Here is a 9613-nt window from a genome sequence, read left to right as displayed (position 1 = left end):
ATGGACACTGGAGGATGATCTTGCCCCCACCTTCCTGTAACAAGAGAAGGCTGTACGGTGGCCAGGGCTCCCTGGCCCATGGTTGACAGCCTGCTTGTCCTTCCCAGAACTCCTTGCTGGTCTTGCAGCTCTCATCTTCCCTCCTGCTCTGCTCCAGGACGCTTGAAGCCTCACTAGGCTTTCTTTCGTCCACACTGGCAGGTTGCTTGGTAAAACACCACCCTGAGAAATGGAGACAGAATGTGAAGGGCACAGGCAAACCTGAGAAGGAAAGGCAGGGGCTGAGGTGGAGGGTAGGCTGGATCCAGAGAGTCGACAGTGAAGAGAGAGCCAGGTAGGGAGTCCCAGGCCCGGAGCACAGAGGGTCTGGAGGTGAGCAAAGGCCAAGGGTATGAAGAAGGAGACTGGACGTGGAGGTACCTTGTTTCACAGAAGATGCCATGTACCTGCCTTCCATAGAGACACTGCTGACAGTAATAGCAGTGATAATAACTAATGTTTCCTGAGCTCTAACTATGTGTACCGTGCAGAGTATCCTCCTCATGGGAGTGATTGACCCATACAAGGGACCGGTAATTGTCAGGGGTTAGAGGTCAGAAAGGTGAAGCTTTGATGACCAAGGTCGTATTGTCGCTGGAGAACTAGGAATGCCCCCAGGTCTCTGTCAGCCTCTCCTTGTCCCACGAGGTGGGTGTGTAATGACACACAAGGGGTAAGTGTGTAACAGCACACGAGGATAATGACAGAATGGCAATCAAAATACCACTTGACGGTTATCTCCCAACTGCCCCCAGCAGAGTGCTCACTGGTTAAGCAGGATCTGTGGTTTAGACTTCAGGCCAAACAGACCTCTTAACCGCCCCAATCCCCACCAAAAAAATGAATCGCGGGACTAGCAAATTAAGAATGTCTGTAGAGCACACCCTGACCTAACTGATGACGCCAGCAGTGAGGTCAAGCGGAAGAGAGACGGCCTGAGTGTGCATCTTCAGATGATGGCGGCCCGAGTTCTATTAGCAGCTCTCGTGAAGATGAGAAGGATGTCTCGCGAGGAAGGAGCGAGGCCAGGATTCAGGTGAATAGGGAGAAGCATGAAGGCGTGGAGGGAAAGCATCCCTCCCCTGTAGTAGTAGTAGTAGTAGCAATAATAATAATGGTAATAAATACGTAGAGGCTATCACTTCTAGAGTGCATTGAAGTATATCGCTCAAGCTTTCTACCTATCATGTTAGGTAACTAGCGTTAGCCTTGGAATAAACAAACCATTTAGGGGATTTCTCTAAGACCACAGACCTAGGAAGTGGTAGAGATAGGACTCAATAGCAAGAGGGCAAAGCCCACCAGCTTTCTGTCTGCCACACAGGTAAGTAAGTTAATCTAGCTGGGGAACATGAGTGGGATGTAAGGGCAGACCCTGGCTCTGTGCCAAGCATCCCAGCCAAGCCTTTTCCTTCCTATCACTGGTTCTTCTAAGTGTCTGCTGAGAGCACACTCTCTCTTCCTTGCTGTCTCCCAGCAGAGGAAATTCTCTATCAGACTGTACCATTCCAATTCATATTTATACATAATTTAAAATTTTTCCAGTAATGGATTAATTCCCAAACACAGAGGTTGGTCCCTAATCTAGGATTCATGGCAATAGGTACCGTCTAAATATACTGGTAACTTACTGTAAATAAAAAAGCGTGGTCTGTGGAACAGGCAGAGCAATGAAACAGATCTAAGACTACGGTTATTTGTTACAACAGAAAGAAGTCATTTGAAATTACTGAGCGAAAACATGGATTATGTAATAAATGATGATAAAATAACTGATGAGTTAAATAACAATTTTGCCGGATCTTTATCTTGCCTCTTGCCATCAACACATGGATGCAGCAAATATCTAAGTATAAAAAACGAAGCCACAAATGTATGGCATAAAAACACGGATGGATATTTTTATATCCTTGGACTGAGGAAGGGTTTTTTTTCACCCCAAGATGATATTGATTCAGCATATAATTTTAAATTTCACGTACCAAAAATTCACAAATAACATTTACAGAGAAAGAGTGAACTGGGAAAAATTAATTGCAAACTGTATAACAGACTAAGAGTTATTATCTTTACTGTACAGGAACTCCTATAAATCAAAGGAAACAGCCCAGTAAAAATGAGAAAGGATACACATAGGCTTTTCACAAAAGAAGAAATACCAAATGTATGAAAATATACTAAACCCTTAATAATAAGTATGGTTACACAAATAAAACAATAATAAATTGTGTGTGTGTGTGTGTGTGTGTGTGTGTGTGTGTGTGTGTTTACTCATCAAATACAAAGAATAAAAAGAAAACAGCATTGGTCATGTGCTGAGAAATGACTATTCTTAAGCACTAGTGGTCGGAATGGAAATTGGCATAATTTCTGGAGAGAAGTTTAGTAATACATACCCCAGTTTAAAATATATACACTAATGTGGCGCCTGGGTGGCTCAGTCGGTTAAGCGTCCAACTTCAGCTCAGGTAATGATCTCACAGCTGTGGGTTAGAGCCCAATGTCGGGCTCTATGCTGACAGCTCTGAGCCTGGAGCCTGCTTCAGATTCTGTGTCTCCCTCTTTCTCTGCCCCTTCCTTGTTCGTGCTCTCTCTCTGTCAAAACTAAATAAACATTAAAAACTTATAAAATATATATACTCACTCTTAGCCCAAGATTTCCAATTCAAAGAATCTATTTTTATTGTGTTAAAAGATATGCATTCTAGGGGCGCCTGGGTGGTTCAGTCGGTTGAGTTTCTGACTTCGGCTCAGGTCATGATCTCATGGTTCATGAGTTCAAGTCGGGCTCTGTACTGACAGCTCAGAGTCTGGAGCGTGCTTCAGATTCTGTGTCCCCATCTCTCTCTGTCCCACCCCTGCTTGTGCTCTCTCTCTTTCAAAAATGAATAAACATAAAAAAATTTTTTTAAAGATACGCATTCTAATATTTATGATTTTAACCATTTCTAAGTACACAGTTCAGTGGCATTAAGTACATTCACATTGTCGTACATCCTCTGCAAATTTTTTTTGTCTTCCCCAATTGAAACTCTGTATCCATTAAACACTAACTCTCCATTCTCCTGCCCCTGCCCTTGGTAACTATGATCTACTTTCTGTTGGAATTTGACTACTCCAAGGATTTAAGAAAAGAATTGTACAAGAACTACACACATACACACACACACACACACACACACACACACAATGTATTTATTTAAAAAATTTTTTATATATTTTTTTTAACGTTTATTTACTTTTGAGACAGAGAGAGACAGAGCATGAACAGGGGAGGGGCAGAGAGAGAGGGAGACACAGAATCTGAAATACGCTTCAGGCTCTGAGCTGTCAGCACAGAGCCCTACGCGGGGCTTGAACTCACGGACTGTGAGATCATGACCTGAGCCGAAGTCGGACGCTTAACCGGTCAAGCCACCCAGGCGCCCCTAAAAAATTTTTTTAATGTTTACTTATTTTTGAGAGAGAGAGAGACAGATGGTGAGTGGGGGAGGGGTGGAGAGAGAAGAAAACAAAACCTGAAGCAGGCTCCAGGCTCTCAGCCCAGAGCCCGATGCGGGGCTCGAACTCATGAATGGCGAGATCATGACCTGAGCCAAAGTTGGATGCCTAACGGACGGAGCCACCCAGGCACCCCGAAGATGTATTTATTCAAAAAAATATATGCTTGGTAATAAACAAGACAGACGAAGGTACTTGTCTTATGCACAGTGTGATCTAGATAAGGTAGAACAGTAACAAACATGTAAGCAAGAACAGCATTAGATTGCTGTAAATACTATGAAGAAAAGACACAGATTCATGTGACAGTGATTGTGGAGGGTCCTTCAGATGAGGCAGTAAGGAAAAGGTGTCTCAAGCACTATTTATAATCAAAAACAAATTAGAAACATCTAAACGGCTAAGCAACATGTCTGCTAAGGCTCAGAGTCCACCTGGCCGGATGTCAGCACATGACAGTTCACTGCAGACTGTAAGAGCCGTCCTTAGAAATAACTCCGTTAATTCAGTGTGCCTTCTGTAGAGTATTTTCCCGGAGGGAAAGAGTTTCCAAAATTTTGGGGTAGAAAATAATTCGGCAGTGTACATGCTAATGCTGCTTTATTCTGAGAAGGAATGTGTAGATGACAGTTTCAAGTGCTTGATGTTCCACCCCTCCTCAAACTGTAAAATAGCAGCAGGGCGATCAAGAGGCTGATCTAAATCTTCTCTCTGTGGTTTTACTTTTGCTCTGGCAGGCTGAGCCACCCTGGAAAAAAATTACAGTGTGTGCACGGGAAACATATTCTTCCCTCTTTCTTGACTAACTGACATGCTGGAGAGCAGGCGTGAGTAAGGGGCAATGGCATTGGTTGTGCTATAGTCCAAATACAGGGAACAATTTAGCGCCAAGGGCTTGGCCTACTCTTAGCCTAAGGCAGGAAATTCAAGGGTAATATAACACTTTGCTGTTAAGTAATACCGCTGGAATAAAAGCATGTTTGGGATGACTTTGGGCATTACCTTGGAATTTCTGTTTCATTTGCTTCCAGAAAGAACCTTTTTTTCCCGCCTAAAGTTCTTGTATTTCAGAATTTTTTGTAGCTGTATAAAGATGATGCATACAAACTGACCTTGACTTAAAGCTGTATGTCATAAGAGCATGCTGAAGAAAACACGCAGGATCTCAGTTTTGACCACAAGACCCTAGGGCAGCAGCTTTGTCTACAAGTCACAGGTCAGAGACCTCACTCTACTATTTATTAGCTGTGTGATCTTGGGCGGATTATTTCAGCCCTGATTCTGTAAAAGAGGAGTGATGGTAGTACTTACTCAGAGTGTTTTCGTGAAGGTAAGATGCAGAACGTGTAGGGCCCAGTGCTGGCACACAATACGGCTTTCTCCTTCGTGCCTCGGCTTCATCACGGAGTCTGGCATTACTGACACACAGTCAAAAAAGACTAACATGGAAAACCAAAATTTATTTTTGTTGGAACAACTTGGGACACGGTCGGACCGATTCTCCCTGTTGGGTTTTGAGCCATACTCCTCCCATGCGCCGAATTGCAGCATGAATTGAAGCCCTATCTTCAGCTTCAAAGGGACTTAGATTAACCGGAGCATTACTAGATAACTTGAAACAGACAGTGCAGGAGACTCAGACCCACAGGGGAAACTACTAAAGGATCTGGAGATGTTTTCTCTGGGAGAAGATTGAGGGGACATGAGCCTTGCCTCCAAATATTTGAAGGGTAGCATCATGTGGAAGAGAGACTAGATTTATTCTGCATGACTCTGTTAGTCTCTACGAAGACAGACTCCAGTTTTATATATGGGAAAAGTTTATTAAAAAAAAATTGTCAAGGAAAGATGCTATATTCTTTTTTTTTAATGTTTTTAATCTTTATTTATTTTTGAGAGACAAGAGAGACAGAGTGCAAGCAGGGGGGAACAGACAGAAAGGGAGACACAGAATCCGAAGCAGGCTCCAGGCTCTGAGCTGTCGGCATGGAGCCTGATGCCGGGCTCAAACTCACGAACAGTGAAATCATGACCTGAGCCTAAGTCAGACGCCCAACCGACTGAGCCACCCAGGCGCCCCTGAGAGATGCTATCTTCTAAGGAAGGGAGTTCTACAGAGATTCTATCACAAAATAGCTAATCACTCCCTGGGAATTGTGCACGGAATTCTGTAACAGGCAAGAGCTAGGTGAGGTGCCCTCTAGGGTTCTTTCCCAGGTCAGGGAGGCTGTAATTCAAATAGCTACCTAAGTGCAGCATTTTGCACAGCAACATCAAGAACAGCCATGGCGAGGTGTAAGGCACATACAGGAGCACACAGATTATGCCTATGTGTGAACTGTAACCTTCTAAAACAAAAGAATTTCATGCCACATTGAGAAAAAGGCTTTTTTGACGGCTAGAAATGAAAATGTTCATCCTTTAGACTAGCGTATCATATTTTATAGGTTCATGCTGTAGACACAGGGGCCAAATGAAATGAACCAAGATCGTAGGCATTAAGTTACACTTTAATTTTATCTTTTTTTCTCCTGTGATTTTGACACGAGTGATTAAAAATGAACCTGGACCTTTGACCTACTCCTTTGGGGTTTCTTCCCCCCCACCCCCCCACCCCCATTCACCTGCAAACCTTTGCTGATCTTTGCATAGAGCTTTGGTCAACTGCTTTTAACAGCTAAACATTAAAGCCACTGAGAGCATAAACAGGAAGCTGGTGTTTAGGTGGGAGTTCCTAGGAATTTTATACTACTGACCACAGAGGCCAAGAGAGAAAGGAAATAGGAAAAACAGTGTAAATACCTGGGTGACTAATGACTTTGCGCAGCTTAGCTGGCTTTTCTGAACATTTAAGTCTCTTCTGGGGGAAACACCCTGAAAAATTTTCAGGACCCTGCGTGACATCGAAGGGGCAGATTATGAGTGTTTACTGCAGGCGGTTGGTTTTGTTCACCGACTACCGGGCAGAGAGATTTTCTGCCGATCTCTCCAAGCGATGGACTCCATTTGCATGCGTGGTGCAGACATTTTGCCGAGCACCGGGGTTCCCAGGCCTCCGATTGTAAAGGATTGTTAAGGCCACCCCTTCCCTCGTTCACATGGATAGCGCCTAAGAGGATTTAGAATCAAGTGGGCACATTTGCACGGCCTTGTTCTGAAGAGGCAGCTGGAGCGCGGGCCGGCCGGCCTGGCGCAGCCAACCGCGGGTCCCGGGGGACCGCATTGTCCTCCGAGGGGCCGCCACGGGGGCTCCATTGTGCGCGGAGCAGGCCTTTTTCTCCTGCCCTCTGTCTCCCCCGGGCCTCCTCCCCCGTCCCCCCCCCCCCCCCCCACGCAGACTTTTCTCTCAAGCTGCCCGGATCCCCCTGCTGCCGCATTTCCAATGCAGAGGAGCGGGCAGGGCTTCGGGCTGGCCATCTGCACGCGGAGATTGACAGCGGCCCCGGAAGGTCAGTGCCTCAACGATTTCTGTCTGAACAGCAGGCCACCCAGGCCTCCCGAGCAAAACAGGGACATCTGCTCCCCTTAATTTAGAACACTGGTTCCAATTTCACCGGAGCCCCCTGCTTAACGCCTCGCCTCGGCTCCGGGGGAGGGGTCGGGGAGGGGCCGAGCAGACGCGCCGCCCGTCCCCGACTCCCCCCGCTCCCGGGCAGAGCAGCTGAGCCGGCGGGGGCGGGGGGCGGTCACTCACGTGATCCGGGTGACGTCGTGCGGGGGTGGGGGCGGGCCGGCGGATAGGCGCGCGCTGCTCCCCCTGAGCGCCCGACGCCCGCTTTCGTCCCGGGTCTGCAGAGGCGCGGGCGGCGCCGCCCGGAGCATTGGAGGTGGGCGGCCTGGAGGGCGGCGATCCCGCTCGGTGACGAAGGGTCGGGCGGCCCCGCGGTCCCTCTCCTCGGGCAGCCGGAGTTTGGGTCGTCTCAGCCTTGCTGGGAGGAACACGTGAAGGGGCAGGAAAGTTTACTGCAACTAGAGTGAGAAATCCAGCTCAGCCCCTCCGTGGGCAGGACTCTGGGCTGGCAGCTTTAAAGCCAGCCTTCAGTGGGCAAGGCCCAGATCCTGCGTGGACAGTTGACATCGGAACTCGTCCTGCCTTTTGTGCTTCACAGTGGGTGAAAGAAAGAAAGCCCTGCATTTCTGAGTTTCCACCACTAAATCATAAGCTCCTGGAACACAGACCCTGCATCTTCTGTGTTATTGTGGCTGCAGGTCCTAACACAAATGTTTGGAGACTAAATTAACGTGTGAAGTGGAGGTGGACCTGTGAGCCCTGAGTATAACTGTTTCTCTTTGTGTATGACAAAAAACAAGACTTGGTGGAGAATGAACCTGTGCATACAGCTAGGTTATTATTAGTGAATTACTTTCCTCTTTTCTTCCCTTTCCTTCTTTGACAAGCGTCTTATTGTGCCTCTGTATTTCGGGATAGCAGGCAACCGGCTGGGGATATGAAGAAACAAGACCCGGGGGTCCTCAGATGTGGCCGCTCTGTGAGGGGGGCCGGGTGCAAGGAAACAGCTAACCAGGACTCTGGGTGTTAAGTGCAATAGTTGGGCTCCTTGATCGAGCCTCCAGAGAGAGAAGGAGGTCTAAGTTGAGTCTGGAAGGGTGAGTAGAAGCTTCCTGGGAGAAGGGCCCTTTATCCACACAGGTCCCTCTGCGTGGATTTCCCCCTAACCCTGTTTACCTCCTGCCCATTCTTCAGGCCTCAGGTGAAATGCCACTTCCTTGGTGCCTGGACAACCAACATAAGGTCGTCCTATTAAGCGATCCTGTGGCATGTCGCACTTCTCAAGACATGCACAGCTGGACAAAGTTTATTGTCTCTTTCCAACTGTGAGCTTCTTGAGGCTGAAACTGGCCTGTTCATGGGTACAGTCTACATACATATCCAGCACAGTGCCTGCCCCCACCACGTTCCCTAAGTATTTGGTGAACCCATGAGTAATCAGGCTTTTTAAAGTTAAGGACACAGCATTCATGCATTTTCTGTTTTGGAGGTGAGGCCAAACTGTGGGCCCTCCTCCACTCTGAGTCCCACGGGTACAACATGGAAACAGAATGACCTTTTAGAATTTATTATTTTGTGGTATCCCCGCAGTGCAGTGATTTCAAAACTCTCTTCTACAGAATCAGTGTGAGGTTGCTGCCCCCCCCCCCAAGACAGATAACCATTATGAAGCAAGTCTGGGGAAGACAGGGTTGCATAGAGCCTTTAAGGGGCTCCTGCACAGCGTCCTGACCCAGATTGCTGGTTTTCAAGGAGCGTCTAGTAACGTTTAGAAGCTGGCTGATGTGGATGAAGGGTAGTGGTAACTTTGCTGCACCATTTTCCCCGACTTCTCCCAGGCCCTGGAAGGTAGAAGGAGCTGCTATGGGGGAGCTAACCAAGATTGATTTGCCAGCTTGAAGGCTGTCTCCTTCCGCCTGGTTCCTTTGTTACACCTTGGACAAATCTGTTCCTTGTGTTTTGACCTTATCGAGAGAACAAGGGCGGAGATGGAGAGGCATTGGTGACATAGGACTGTCTGAGCTCCAGTGCAGCCCTATGACATCGTAGCTGTGTGATTTTGAGGCAGTCTCTTGCCTCTCTGTACCTCAGACGCTTCCGTTTGTGACCAGAAATAGTGGTACCTAATTTACAATGTTGTTAAGGTTTTAAAAGCTCTCATACGCATTTAGACTTTTCATGATGGATATAAATTTTATTTAACTGCTAATAATTAATAAATTAAAAATTAAATATCTAACCTTTACTAGGTTAATTTAACTAATTAAGTCTCCTGTTAGTGGAGCAGGATCACAGAGGACTATGGCCTAAGGGAGGAATTTTTCTCTGCTCGCTGCCTTCTTAGCTCAAGTGAGGCATTCTGGGTGTTCATTGTTACTTTTCCAGCCAGAAGGATTACAGTTCTTTAACAGCATTTGCTGAGCTCTCCCTCTAAGTAAACTTAAGTTGTGATTTCATTATATTGTATTCTCAGAGAGGAGTGTAGCAGCTGTACATCAAAATTCAAAAGTTTTGCCTACTATCAATTTTCCAGGACTGACTTCATAGCCAGGTGTTAAGTTC

The 9613-nt window shown here is 46.7% G+C and overlaps 2 long non-coding RNA genes across 2 annotated transcripts in view; one reads left to right on the top strand and one right to left on the bottom strand.

The window, feature by feature from the left end:
- Positions 1-4123: 4123 nt before the first annotated feature.
- On the bottom strand, positions 4124-7947 carry LOC109501391. Its single transcript, XR_002743709.2, has 3 exons — positions 7235-7947; positions 4852-4979; positions 4124-4288 (listed from the first exon to the last, which is right to left on the bottom strand). It is a non-coding gene; the product is annotated as an uncharacterized LOC109501391 (long non-coding RNA).
- LOC109501388 overlaps positions 6253-9613 on the top strand; it is a 32360-nt gene continuing 28999 nt past the window's right edge. Inside the window, exon 1 of the long non-coding RNA XR_002159410.3 lies at positions 6253-6989. This is a non-coding gene — a long non-coding RNA (uncharacterized LOC109501388). The remainder of the gene's footprint in view (positions 6990-9613) is intronic.

Source organism: Felis catus, chromosome B4 (genome assembly GCF_018350175.1).
Source record: "Felis catus isolate Fca126 chromosome B4, F.catus_Fca126_mat1.0, whole genome shotgun sequence".
Taxonomy (NCBI): domain Eukaryota; kingdom Metazoa; phylum Chordata; class Mammalia; order Carnivora; family Felidae; genus Felis; species Felis catus.
This window is presented reverse-complemented; position numbering and strand designations above follow the sequence as displayed.